The 14535-nt window shown below is 48.1% G+C and overlaps 1 long non-coding RNA gene across 1 annotated transcript; it reads left to right on the top strand.

Annotated features, from left to right (window-relative positions):
- The first annotated feature begins 9068 nt into the window (after positions 1–9068).
- Positions 9069–10225, top strand: LOC141171830 (uncharacterized). The gene is made up of 3 exons (XR_012252374.1): positions 9069–9212; positions 9787–9890; positions 10027–10225. It is a non-coding gene; the product is annotated as an uncharacterized lncRNA (long non-coding RNA).
- Positions 10226–14535: the final 4310 nt, after the last annotated feature.

The raw sequence follows: 14535 nt of genomic DNA, 5'->3' as shown, positions 1-14535 counted from the left end.
GGTCCTCGGTAGTTCCATTGGCTCTTGTACCTTCTGCTACCCATCCGGGTTCCAGTACCGTCAGCTGGTCCTCGGTAGTTCCATTTGCTCTTGTATCTTCTGCTACCCATCCGGGTTCCAGTACCGTCAGCTGGTTCTCGGCAGTGTCTTTGGCACGGGTACTCCCTCCTGCCCAGCCTGGTTCCAGCACGCCAGCTGTTTCCGGGTAGTGTCAACGTCACTTTGCCTCCAATGCGTTGTCCTGTCGTGTTGCGGTCGGGTTAGCCGACTCTATGGTGCCTGCAGTTTAGGTGACTCCTATGTGGGCTGCGGGATCTGGCAATGAAGGCTGGTTCCATAGTGCCAATAGGACAAGCACCCTCTGTAGGACTGTGGGTTTTGGTAACTGCGGCCGGCTCGCGGCCTTGAACTTTTTTTTTACATGGGTACCTTCTGCTACCCATCCGGGTTCCAGTACCGTCAGCTGGTTCTCGGCAGTGCCTTTGGATTAGGTGCCTCCTTCTCGGTATCCAAGTTCCACCAACGTCTGCTGGTCCTTGGTAGTGCTTTCTGGCACAGGTACCTCCTGCTTAGTAACCGAGTTCCAGTAACATCAGCTGGTCCTCGGTAGTTCCATTGGCTCTTGTACCTTCTGCTACCCATCCGGGTTCCAGTACCGTCAGCTGGTCCTCGGTAGTTCCATTTGCTCTTGTATCTTCTGCTACCCATCCGGGTTCCAGTACCGTCAGCTGGTTCTCGGCAGTGTCTTTGGCACGGGTACTCCCTCCTGCCCAGCCTGGTTCCAGCACGCCAGCTGTTTCCGGGTAGTGTCAACGTCACTTTGCCTCCAATGCGTTGTCCTGTCGTGTTGCGGTCGGGTTAGCCGACTCTATGGTGCCTGCAGTTTAGGTGACTCCTATGTGGGCTGCGGGATCTGGCAATGAAGGCTGGTTCCATAGTGCCAATAGGACAAGCACCCTCTGTAGGACTGTGGGTTTTGGTAACTGCGGCCGGCTCGCGGCCTTGAACTTTTTTTTTACATGGGTACCTTCTGCTACCCATCCGGGTTCCAGTACCGTCAGCTGGTTCTCGGCAGTGCCTTTGGATTAGGTGCCTCCTTCTCGGTATCCAAGTTCCACCAACGTCTGCTGGTCCTTGGTAGTGCTTTCTGGCACAGGTACCTCCTGCTTAGTAACCGAGTTCCAGTAACATCAGCTGGTCCTCGGTAGTTCCATTGGCTCTTGTACCTTCTGCTACCCATCCGGGTTCCAGTACCGTCAGCTGGTCCTCGGTAGTTCCATTTGCTCTTGTATCTTCTGCTACCCATCCGGGTTCCAGTACCGTCAGCTGGTCCTCGGTAGTTCCATTTGCTCTTGTATCTTCTGCTACCCATCCGGGTTCCAGTACCGTCAGCTGGTTCTCGGCAGTGCCTTTGGATTAGGTGCCTCCTTCTCGGTATCCAAGTTCCACCAACGTCTGCTGGTCCTTGGTAGTGCTTTCTGGCACAGGTACCTCCTGCTTAGTAACCGAGTTCCAGTAACATCAGCTGGTCCTCGGTAGTTCCATTGGCTCTTGTACCTTCTGCTACCCATCCGGGTTCCAGTACCGTCAGCTGGTCCTCGGTAGTTCCATTTGCTCTTGTATCTTCTGCTACCCATCCGGGTTCCAGTACCGTCAGCTGGTTCTCGGCAGTGTCTTTGGCACGGGTACTCCCTCCTGCCCAGCCTGGTTCCAGCACGCCAGCTGTTTCCGGGTAGTGTCAACGTCACTTTGCCTCCAATGCGTTGTCCTGTCGTGTTGCGGTCGGGTTAGCCGACTCTATGGTGCCTGCAGTTTAGGTGACTCCTATGTGGGCTGCGGGATCTGGCAATGAAGGCTGGTTCCATAGTGCCAATAGGACAAGCACCCTCTGTAGGACTGTGGGTTTTGGTAACTGCGGCCGGCTCGCGGCCTTGAACTTTTTTTTTACATGGGTACCTTCTGCTACCCATCCGGGTTCCAGTACCGTCAGCTGGTTCTCGGCAGTGCCTTTGGATTAGGTGCCTCCTTCTCGGTATCCAAGTTCCACCAACGTCTGCTGGTCCTTGGTAGTGCTTTCTGGCACAGGTACCTCCTGCTTAGTAACCGAGTTCCAGTAACATCAGCTGGTCCTCGGTAGTTCCATTGGCTCTTGTACCTTCTGCTACCCATCCGGGTTCCAGTACCGTCAGCTGGTCCTCGGTAGTTCCATTTGCTCTTGTATCTTCTGCTACCCATCCGGGTTCCAGTACCGTCAGCTGGTTCTCGGCAGTGTCTTTGGCACGGGTACTCCCTCCTGCCCAGCCTGGTTCCAGCACGCCAGCTGTTTCCGGGTAGTGTCAACGTCACTTTGCCTCCAATGCGTTGTCCTGTCGTGTTGCGGTCGGGTTAGCCGACTCTATGGTGCCTGCAGTTTAGGTGACTCCTATGTGGCCTGCGGGATCTGGCAATGAAGGCTGGTTCCATAGTGCCAATAGGACAAGCACCCTCTGTAGGACTGTGGGTTTTGGTAACTGCGGCCGGCTCGCGGCCTTGAACTTTTTTTTTACATGGGTACCTTCTGCTACCCATCCGGGTTCCAGTACCGTCAGCTGGTTCTCGGCAGTGCCTTTGGATTAGGTGCCTCCTTCTCGGTATCCAAGTTCCACCAACGTCTGCTGGTCCTTGGTAGTGCTTTCTGGCACAGGTACCTCCTGCTTAGTAACCGAGTTCCAGTAACATCAGCTGGTCCTCGGTAGTTCCATTGGCTCTTGTACCTTCTGCTACCCATCCGGGTTCCAGTAACATCAGCTGGTCCTCGGTAGTTCCATTGGCTCTTGTACCTTCTGCTACCCATCCGGGTTCCAGTACCGTCAGCTGGTTCTCGGCAGTGCCTTTGGATTAGGTGCCTCCTTCTCGGTATCCAAGTTCCACCAACGTCTGCTGGTCCTTGGTAGTGCTTTCTGGCACAGGTACCTCCTGCTTAGTAACCGAGTTCCAGTAACATCAGCTGGTCCTCGGTAGTTCCATTGGCTCTTGTACCTTCTGCTATCCATCCGGGTTCCAGTACCGTCAGCTGGTCCTCGGTAGTTCCTCAGCTTTCTTGTACCTTCTGCTACATTTCCAAGTTCAAGCTTTTTGAAATGGTTCTTGGTAATCACTCTGGATCTCCCTGACGAGGACCCTGAAGACGAGGACCCTGAAGACCAACCCTAAGAAGACGAGGACCCCGAAGACAATGACCCTGAAGACGAGGACCCTGAAGACCACCCCGAAGAAGACGAGGACCCTGAAGACCACCCCGAAGAAGACGAGGACCCTGAAGACCACCCCGAAGAAGACGAGGACCCCGAAGACGAGGACCCAGAAGACCAACCCGAAGAAGACGAGGACCCCGAAGACGAGGACCCCCGAAGACGACGACCCTGAAGACCACCCCGAAGAAGACCAAGAAGATGACCCTGAAGAAGTTGACCAAGAAGACAAAGAAGAGAAGACAAGCACCAAGATACAGAAAAACAAGAGACAGAAAACCAAGAAGCAGAAATACAAGAAGCTGCAGAACAAAAAGCGGAAGAACATTAAGCATAAGACTAAAAATCAGAGCAAAAGATAATATCTAAATTATAAGCAGAAGATGACTAAGCAGTGTATGGGGGTGAGTCCGTTCCTCCTCGTGGTGCCCCTGGAAAAGACCTGCTGCTGCAGGCCAAACTGAACGCGGACAAATCCTGTTGTAAATCTTTTGTGACGGGCAGAACGAAAGGTGTAATGTCCAACCTTTTATAGATAACAACTACAGGAATGCCTGTCACAAATAAGAATATGATGAAGAAGAAGAATATGAAGAAGATGAAGAAGTAGAATATGAAGAATGTAAAAAAAAGAATAATACGAAGAAGGTGAAGAAGAAGAAGGTGAAGAAGAAGTGGATGAAAAAGATGCTGAGGATGATGAAGGAGAAAGTGTGGGAGAAGTAAAAAAGAAGGTGAAGAGCATGGAAGTAGTGAAACATAAATATCTGACAAAATATAAAAATACTTAACATAGTTAATATTTCCGTAACTCAGAACATAATAAAAAAATATTAATTCCTGCTATTCCATTTGACTGGGCTAAACCTCTATGCCTTTATTGTCTCCCCCACCTCCCCCAATACATTCTACATTATTCTTAGTTGTTTTCCTTCATGTAGAAATAACCTACAAGGAAAGAAAGGGTTTATTTTAATTCCGATATTTATGTCCCATTGACTTGCATTGGTTTCCGGTATCGGAATCGGCGATATCCGATACTTTTTCGGTATCGGTCCGATCCAATCCGATCCGATATTTCCCGATATCGGAAGGTATCGCTCAACACTAATAATGACATGTAATATTATTATCTCTATGCCAGTAGTTTGGGCACCACCTTAAGAAACTGCAGAAAATGTTTGCATGTGTGTATACAATTTCATTTATCAGTCAATTCACTTTCTACAGTTTTCTTAAAATCTCAGCTGAACCAATGGTCCCATGTGATTGAGGGTTTAGTAGTTGAGAGATGGCGTCTTTGTTCATAGCTGTCACTGTTTCTGTTGTTAGGGGACTGCGAGGCCGGATACTTCTGTGATGTTTGCTCTTCCCGTTCCAATCAAGCAATTTGTCCCCCTGGATACTACTGCCCGGAAGGTGCCCCCTCGCCTGTTCCTTGTGACAGTGGCACCTATGCTCCAGTCAGTGGCAATAAGTCACCTGATGACTGTGAGCTGTGTCCATCTGGGCACTTCTGTAATGGTAAGTTACTATCAAGAATTATATTGAGGACATATTATATGTGCAAACCTTTATTATGAAGCATTTTTCTGTAAATATTCTGCATTTTTGGAAGAATCGTCTGCAAGGTTCAGAGGAATAGGGGAAACACAGAATCACCTGAACTTCTAGGCCCAAAGCCTGGGGCTGCTTTAGGAGAAGTCCTAATCCAAATCTCCACCTTTACAGGTGATGCGTCAGATTATCTGTAGAAATCACCTTTATTATGCTGCCTTTTGTGTGAGGGAATTGTGGTCACATGGTGAAGCCTATGGGTCCTTAAGTCAAGGAAAGCTGCTGATGATATATCAGAATGAGATGGCGAACAAAATTATTAACAGTCCGTTCCTGATATTAATTGTAATTACTAAATTCTGTGCCTCTGCTCTGATGTGTAACCACCAAGTTCTGTGCCTCTGCTCTGATGTGTAACCACCAAGTTCTGTGTCTCTGCTCTGATGTGTAACTACCAAGTTTTATGCCTTTGCTCTGATGTGCAACCACCAAGTTCTGCTCCTGTGCTCTGATGTGTAACCACCAAGTTCTGTGCCTCTCCTTTGATGTGTAACCACCAAGTTCTATGCCTCTGCTCTGATATGTAACCACCAAATTCTGTGCCTCTGCTCTGATATGTAACCACCAAGTTCTGTGCCTCTGCTCTGATATGTAACCACAAAGTTCTGTGCCTCTGCTCTGATGTGCAACCACCAAGTTCTCCTCTAATGTGCAACCACCAAGTTCTGCTCCTGTGCTCTGATGTGTAACCACCAAGTTGTGTGCCTCTGCTCTGATGTGTAACCACCAAGTTCTGCTCCTGTGCTCTGATATGTAACCACCAAGTTCTGAGCCTCTGCTCTGATGTGTAACCACCAAGTTCTGCGCCTCTGCTCTGATGTGTAACCACCAAGTTCTGCGCCACTGCTCTGATGTCTAACTATCAAGTTCTACGACACTATTTCTTAACTTGAGTATAATCTTTTCCAGGTAAAACCTCCCATGTATTTGTCAGTAAGTGACCCCAAACGCGTCACCTCACTCTGGGAAGGCACAGAGGACACAAACTGACCCTCTAACACAGGGATGGAGATGGTGTTTTGTGTTCACAGAGTCTCCATGAAATTCTTGACATTACTGGACCTGAATCAGAATAGGAGATATCAGGATCTTCTAGTATTGCAGCCTCAGGCTTTTGCCCTATATGCTCAAGTGATTATGTCTCATATGGTATCTCAATTAGGCTATGTGCCCACAATGCACAAATGCTTCGTATTTTTTCCTGAGCGTTTCTGCATCTCCCTGGCAGAAAAAAACGCATGCGGATTGTACATTCGGATTGTACATTCGGATTGTACATGCGGATTGTACATGCGGATTGTACATGCGTTTTCCTGCCAGGGACATGCGGATGTGTAGCCTTCTTCACATGCGTTTCCGCATGCGGGCTGTCAAGCGCTTTCCCACGATTTTAGCATCACTTGGAAAGTGCTTGTCACTTGGTCACAGTATATAAATCCATGCAGCTGGCATGGATTTATATAGTGGGACCGTAAAGAATGGTAAAATAAATATATACAGTGCCTACAAGTAGTATTCAACCCCCTGCAGATTTAGCTGGTTTGATAAGATGCAAATAAGTTAGAGCCTTCAAACTGCAAACGAGAGTAGGTTTTATGAACAGAAGCATAAATCTTACAAACCAAAAAGTTATGTTGCTCAGTTGAATTTTATTAAATTTTAAGCATAAAAGTGTGGGTCAATTATTATACAACCCCTATGTTTAATATTTTGTGGAATAACCCTTGTTTGCAATTACAGCTAATAATCGTCTTTTATAAGACCTGATCAGGCCGGCACAGGTCTGTGGAGTTATCTTGGCCCACTCCTCCAGGCAGATCTTCTCCAAGTTATCTAGGTTCTTTGGGTGTCTCATGTGGACTTTATTCTTGAGCTCCTTCCACAAGTTTTCAATTGGGTTAAGGTCAGGAGACTGACTAGGCCACTCCAACACCTTGACTTTTTCCCTCTTGAACCAGGCCTTGGTTTTCTTGGCTGTGTGCTTTGGGTCGTTGTCTTGTTGGAAGATGAAATTACGACCCATCTTAAGATCCTTGATGGAGGAGTGGAGGTTCTTGGCCAAAATCTCCAGGTAGGCCGTGCTATCCATCTTTCCATGGATGCGGACCAGATGGCCAGGCCCCTTGGCTGAGAAACAGCCCCACAGCATGATGCTGCCACCACCATGCTTGACTGTAGGGATGGTATTCTTGGGGTCGTATGCAGTGCCATCCAGTCTCCAAACGTCACGTGTGTGGTTGGCACCAAAGATCTCGATCTTGGTCTCATCAGACCATAGAACCTTGAACCAGTCTGTCTCAGAGTCCTCCAAGTGATCATGAGCAAACTGTAGACGAGCCTTGACATGACGCTTTGAAAGTAAAGGTACCATACAGGCTCGTCTGGAACGGAGACCATTGCGGTGGAGTACGTTACTTATGGTATTTACTGAAACCAATGTCCCCACTGCCATGAGATCTTCCCGGAGCTCCTTCCTTGTTGTCCTTGGGTTAGCCTTGACTCTTCGGACAAGCCTGGCCTCGGCACGGGAGGACACTTTCAAAGGCTGTCCAGGCCGTGGAAGGCTAACAGTAGTTCCATAAGCCTTCCACTTACGGATGATGCTCCCAACAGTGGAGACAGGTAGGCCCAACTCCTTGGAAAGGGTTTTGTACCCCTTGCCAGCCTTGTGACCCTCCACGATCTTGTCTCTGATGGCCTTGGAATGCTACTTTGTCTTTCCCATGTTGACCATGTCTGAGTGCTGTTCACAAGTTTGGGGAGGGTCTTAAATAGTCAGAAAAGGCTGGCAAAAGAGATCTTTAATCCACACATGTGAAGCTCATTATTCTTGGTGCCTGAACTACTTCTTAATACTTTAGGGGGACCAAACAGAATTCTTGTGGTTTGAGGGGTTGAATAATAAATGACACTCTGAATTAACTTTTAACGTTTAAAAAAAAAAAAAAAATTTGCTGCAGTGCATTTCCCACTTCCAGGCTGATCTACAGTACAAATGTCACAATGCCAAGTTAATTCCGCATGTGTCAACCAGCTAAATCTGCAGGGGGTTGAATACTACTTGTAGGCACTGTATATACTTACCTTCTGATGGCCCCCGGTGTCCTTGTCTTGGCTTGCCGGCAGCTTGCGGTAGACTAAAGGACCTGCCGACGTCAGCGGTTGCGTCACCCGTCACATGACTAAATGACGTCACCGCAGGTCCTTTTAGTCTACCGCGCGCTGCCGGCAAGCCAAGACAAGGACACCGGGGGCCATCAGAAGGTAAGTATAATGTATATTTTTTATTTTATTCTTTTTTTTACAGGTACTATGGTACCTGAGTCCGGAGGAGAGTCTCCTCTTCTCTAGACCCGGGTACCATCCGCCCATTGAACCGCATGGATTCTGCATGTACAGATGCAGTGATGCGGATTCCATGCGTTCCAATGCAAGTCAATGGCGGCGAAAACGCAGCGCTTCCGCAAAATAATTGGTAGTGCTGCGGATTTTTCCGCAATGATAATCCGCAGCGGGAATTTCCAAAGCATGTGCACAGCACATGCGGATTATCATTGGAGAACATGGCAGGCCTTCTACCAAGCGTTTTTTAAGCGTTTCTGCGGCAGAATTGCCGCTGCGGAAACGCTTAAAAAACGCATAGTGGGCACACAGCCTTACTAATATTGTTCAATATTTAGACAGTGTGAACTTAGACTAGAAAGTCTGAAAATGTACCCGTCTTGTTATGGGAGCTGGAGGGTAAGATTGGTGCATCGTTATCGAACATCTTTCCATTATGTAATGTTTACATTAAATTCTGTTTTAAGACAGTGGAAAATCCATGTGGCAAGGTCTTTGTGCTCCAGGATTTTACTGCCCTCCTGGTCAGATCTCCCCCCGGCCGTCTGCTCATCGCTGCCCCAGCGGGTTTTACTGTCCGTCAGGCTCTGCAGCACCAGAACCCTGCGCAAGCGGCAGCTACCAGTCACTAGAAGGACGAGAGGCCTGCAGCCCCTGTCCTACAGGATTTTACTGCGGATCTGGCAATGACAGTGAGTTATAGATTTCTTGTCTTTAATGGTTTAATCATAATTTATGTGCAGATTTTCTGGATACTTTTTGCTCTGTTTACTGATCTTTGATATTGGATGAACCCCTGAAGATGATCACTGACCCGTAATGTGCATCCACTGAACGATTGATTAGTTATGGATAATACAATCCGATTTTTAGGCTCCGGAATATCAATGCCAGCGCTCTGCCCCTCCGGCCATTACTGCCCTCCAGGTACCAGTTTCGTCACTGTTTATCCATGTCCAGCTGGAACGTATGGATCCAAGACCGGAGCTTCAAGGATATCTGACTGCGAGACTTGCCCAGCGGGTGAGCATGTGAGACAGAGATGCTACGATCATAACTGAGGGTCTATCAAAACTACTACTCCCATCATGCCCCGACTGACTGCTGTTGGTGTTTTATCATAAGGGAGTTCCCAACCTGTGACTCTCTAGCAGTTAACAGCAATACCAGAACAGCCATGTTAAGGGCATGATGAGAGTTGTAGTTTTGCAACAAGCTGGAGAGCCACAGATGGGAAACATTGGTCTACAGACTCATGGATCCGGATGGTGTGCAAGTGTTCAGCCTCTGCTGCCCAATAATGAGCGGCATAGGGTGGTTGCTGGTTAAAGCCGGGCCGTGTGGCAGCCGGTGGCAGATGAATGTAGTCCACATACATTGGACAGTGGCTGTACAATTTTGTTGGTAAGATTGAGGAATTACCTTCGAAATCACATTTGGCTGTTGCTTCGCACAGCACGGAAGGCCAACCTTAAGCATAACCCAGATCTATATAATGCACCCATGTTTCCAAAGGGTAAGAGTTTTGCTTTTTGCTCTAGTTAAATGGCCTCCAGTATCATGTGACGTTATGCTTTACTTTTTACCATAATACCAGGAATGTATTGTTCTTCTGAGGGTCTCAGCAAGCCCACCGGTTACTGCTACGCCGGGTACTATTGCTCCCAGGGGTCCATTAACCCAACTCCTATAACACCAAGGGTAAGAGGACCACAGTTGCAGTATAATTTCACTATAGTATTGCTGTTACCAACTACGCTTTTTCTAAATAATAAAATAATAATAATAATAATGTGCTTTTATCCCTTCGTTATGACCTTATTTTTCTGCTTTGCAGATGCCTTTTGATTTGCATTACCCCCAGAATGACATCTGCCCTGCTGGTCACTTTTGCCCTAATGGGACCCGTTCACCAGTTCCCTGCCCTCCAGGGTCATTCTCAATGGCTGCAGGCCTCAGCACATTGGAGGAGTGCCAGCCCTGCCCCGCAGGTTACTACTGTGCCCAATCCGGTCTGTCTGATGCTTCCTTGGCATTGCCATGTTCATCTGGGTAGGTGATCCTTTCTGTATTATTATTAGATTTTTTTTTTATTCTGAAAAATGTTTTCCTGTGTTAAGTTATGAAAAATATTTCAACTTTGTAGTATACTTTGTGTATACATTTTTCATCATATTCTGTATCTCTGCTTGCAGTCAAAGAATGGAGTTCAAAGGGTACCAATATAACTTTTTCCTGCTCGGCAGATTGGTGGGGGGTTGAAACCAACAGATTGGTGGGGGGCTGAAGCCAGCAGATTGGTGGGGGGCTGAAGCCAGCAGATTGGTGGGGGGCTGAAGCCAGCAGATTGGTGGGGGGCTGAAGCCAGCAGATTGGTGGGGGGCTGAAGCCAGCAGGTTGGTGGGGGGCTGAAGCCAGCAGATTGGTGGCGTTGTGGAGCCATTGGTTATTAGGGAACTGAAACCAACAGATTGGTGGGGGGCTGAAGCCAGCAGATTTTTGGGGGGCTGAAACCAACAGATTGGTGAGGGGCTGAAACAAGCAGGTTGGTGGGGGGCTGAAGCCAGCAGATTGATGGGGGGCTGAAACCAGTAGGTTGGTGGGGGGCTGAAGCCAGCAGATTGGTGGTGTTGTGGAGCCATTGGTTATTGGGGAACTGAAGCCAGCAGATTGGTGGGGGGCTGAAGCCAGTAGATTGGTGGGGGGCTGAAACCATCAGATTGGTGGGGGGCTGAAGCCAGAAGATTGGTGCAATTGTGGAGCCAACTGATTATTGTTGGGCTGAAGCCAGCGGAATGGTGGGGGCTGAAACCAGTAGGTTGGTGGGGGGCTGAAACCAACAGATTGGTGGAGGTGTGGAGCCAACTGATTATTGGGGGGCTGAAGCCAGTAGATTGGGGGTGTGAAGCCAGCAGGTTGGTGGGGGGCTGAAACCAACAGATTGATGGAGTTGTGGAGCCATTGGTTATTGGGGAACTGAAGCCAGCAGATTGGTGGGGGGCTGAAGCCAGTAGATTGGTGGGGGTGTGAAGCCAGCAGGTTGGTGGTGTTGTGGAGCCATTGGTTATTGGGGAACTGAAGCCAGCAGATTGGTGGGGGGCTGAAGCCAGTAGATTGGTGGGGGTGTGAAGTCAGCAGGTTGGTGGGGGGCTGAAACCATCAGATTGGTGGGGGGCTGAAGCCAGAAGATTGGTGCAATTGTGGAGCCAACTGATTATTGTTGGGCTGAAGCCAGCGGAATGGTGGGGGCTGAAACCAGTAGGTTGGTGGGGGGCTGAAACCAACAGATTGATGGAGTTGTGGAGCCAACCAATTATTGGGGTGCTGAAGCCAGTAGATTGGTAGGGTCTGAAGCCAGCAGGTTAGTGGGGGGACTGAAGTCAGCAGATTGGTGAGGGGCTGAAGCCAACTGAGCATTGGGGGGCTGAAGCCAGTAGATTGGTGGGGGGCTGAAACCAGCAGGTTGGTGGAGGTGTGGAGCCAACTGATTATTGGGGGGCTGAAGCCAGCAGGTTGGTGAGGGGCTGAAGCCAGCAGGTTGGTGAGGGGCTGAAGCCAGCAGGTTGGTGAGGGGCTGAAGCCAGCAGGTTGGTGGGGGGCTGAAGCATGCTATACCGACAGAAGCACTGACATAATTCAGGGAGCTTTTCTGAGTAATTAGTGGGGGTCTCAGAACCAAAATCTCCCACCAATCTGAAGGACATATAAATTGGAGAAAAGATATTTACAGAAAAAAAATGTGATTAAAATGGACACCCTTGTCCTGATAAAGTATGATAATTGCACTTAAAATTGTTCATTATACTTTGAGTCCTGTGTAAACTGCTAATGAAAAATTCAATGTCCCAGGTTGTTCATAGATGGGCATAATGAAGTATATGCTGGCCGTATAGGGGTAATCGCTGTAATCTACCATTTCTACTTTGGAGAATTTGCAAAGTAGTTCACAATTTTGGGCCATTTAATCTACAGGATCAGTACGCTATAAATCTTGGAGAGCTATAATTCACAGTCTGAACAGCAGGTGGCGCTCTGACATGACATTTCCATCTCTGGCCAGGCTGGTATACGTATAGTATATACATACACGGAGAGTATGATACTTCTTATAAACATATGGATTCCACAGGAAAGTAATATCATCTGGGACCTCATATTATCTGTATAGTTGATGTCATCTATAAGGGGAAATGTGATCTGTTAAAGTTGGAGGATTCTGCAACAGTAAATGTAATTGGCGCCATGCAGTAAATCAGGCACTGAGATGGGCGATAAAGCGGCTCCATTATCTTTTATGTGAAATATTAGTCATTAAATTGTAATTACAGAACATGATGGTGGCGGTAATGAAGTCTAATGGACTCGCGCTAACTCCCTATCAGATGATAATACCGTCCTTCAGCTGCAATGTAATTTATACCTGAAAATATGGCTTCCCGTATTCAAAATACCTCCTTGTGAATATACTGGGGGGAGCAAACACTGACTTCTCATATCTCTGGGGGTCCGATCCTATGTACAGGATCACCCACAGATGATGTGCAGGGGCTTAACTCCGATCCTGCTTTGCTGCACTGTCTGCAGGTTCAGGCTGCTGCTCTGCTATCCACCATACTTTACACTACTGTTTTGTATGAGCAGTAATGGTAGAATCAGGAAACTGCAACAAACATTGTGAGTTAACTATAAAGCCTGCAGATATTTTCTATTTGCATGCCGCACAAAGACATGAAATGCATTAATATCTAATGGCCTCCCCGCTTCCTCTTTCAAGGTTGTGGAGATTTAATGTTCCCAAAGTTTGAAAATTAATAAATCAGCTGTAAAGTAAAAGAAAAAAAAAATCCAGATCTGCAGAGACGAGCGGTTCATTAGTCGGTCCTTCACTAAATATTGATAGATATAGCGTTTCTCTTTACTTTACGCTGCATTTCTGTCAGAGGCGAGGAGCTTTTCATCTTCTCCAGCATTAAATATGCAATCAATAATGGATCTGTCGGCCCGGCCTAAAGTCATTAACAGAATGCAGACGAGACGCCGATCTACACAATGTAACATCATCAGATGGATAACTGCGGCGCTTCTGAACTGCGGCGCTTCTGTCTCCTTCTATTCCTTTGTGTAATATGTACTGAATAGTAGCTAAATACAGTTCTAATCCACACATTCTGCAGTTTGTAAAATGCTTTCTGAGCTCCTTAAACCAATTTACAGATCTCTGTTTGCAGTCAGACAATGTGAAGGATCCATCATTTCTCACAGCTGAAGGTTTGAAACAAATGTATCCAGACGAGACAATTCTCTCTGCAGACCGATACACTGTAGCAAGTAATCTGGGGAAGTAGTTCTCTTGCTGTATGATGTAGGATCTACTCTGGGTCCAGTTGTAGCAAACGCTCAGCTGTGAGAAGTGTTGGGCTTGGTTCACATTTATGCAGTGCTTTTGACGCGCCCCCTGGGCCGTGGGGTACTCGGTGTCGGGCCGGTCGTTGCTAGGGGAGATGTCACCGTGGCGGTGACCCGGTCCGTGACCCAGGGCGGTCAATAAAAGGGGGATATTTACAGGGGATTTATAGTTTTTATATACAGTTCGTGACGCCACCTGTGGTATGCGGCTATATGGAGCCGCCGCTGCGGAGCAGATCCTCTGGAGCTGTTGTAAATGCAGCAGAGTTGGTTTAGCTCTCCACAGGTAGAGCTTAACTCCAGGGCAGTGTAGATGTTGCTGCTATGATGTAGTGCAGAGGATGACGCAGATAATGATCACAGAGACAATAAGGTGCAGTCCTCAGGGTTTACTCACGGTTTCTTAGACTTCCAGTTACCAGTAATAGAGTAACTTCCCACGGCGTTCTGTGCTCACTCAGGGAGGGGTTCAGCAAACTCCCAGGTCTCTCCGGAGTACGAAACGAGACCCCCTTCTGTGTGTTCCCTCTGGCGGTCTCCCTGCACCTCACACCTAGTGTCCCAATCTAGTGACCGCGGACCTTGTCGGGCGATGTCTTCTCTGTCCCCTGGGTCCTCTATGGCCACCTTCTTGGTGAGATAGATGTGGCTTGTGGCTGCAGTACCTGAAATACTACAGCCTCCGGTTTCCTAGTTGAGGCTTAAAGAACTCTGCTAGTTTAGGGACCGGTCCCCTCTGTGCGACCTGACCCCTCCACCTCCTGGTAGATTCGGGCATACGGGTGGCCTCCAGCACTTCCCGTACCCCTGGGGTCCCTTCCATGTTCCTGGAGCCCTTCCTGCTCCTCTCTCTCTCCAGTCTTGGGCCTCTCTGGCTAGGCCCTCCTCCTGAGCAGAGCTCCTACAGAGCTTCTACTCCTCTCACTGTCCTCCTCTGACT

Source organism: Phyllobates terribilis, unplaced genomic scaffold (genome assembly GCF_046119375.1).
Source record: "Phyllobates terribilis strain yellow unplaced genomic scaffold, ASM4611937v1 Scaffold_12__6_contigs__length_324123572, whole genome shotgun sequence".
Classification (NCBI taxonomy): domain Eukaryota; kingdom Metazoa; phylum Chordata; class Amphibia; order Anura; family Dendrobatidae; genus Phyllobates; species Phyllobates terribilis.
Note: the sequence above shows the minus strand (reverse complement) of the source record. Positions and strands in the feature narration are given on the sequence as shown.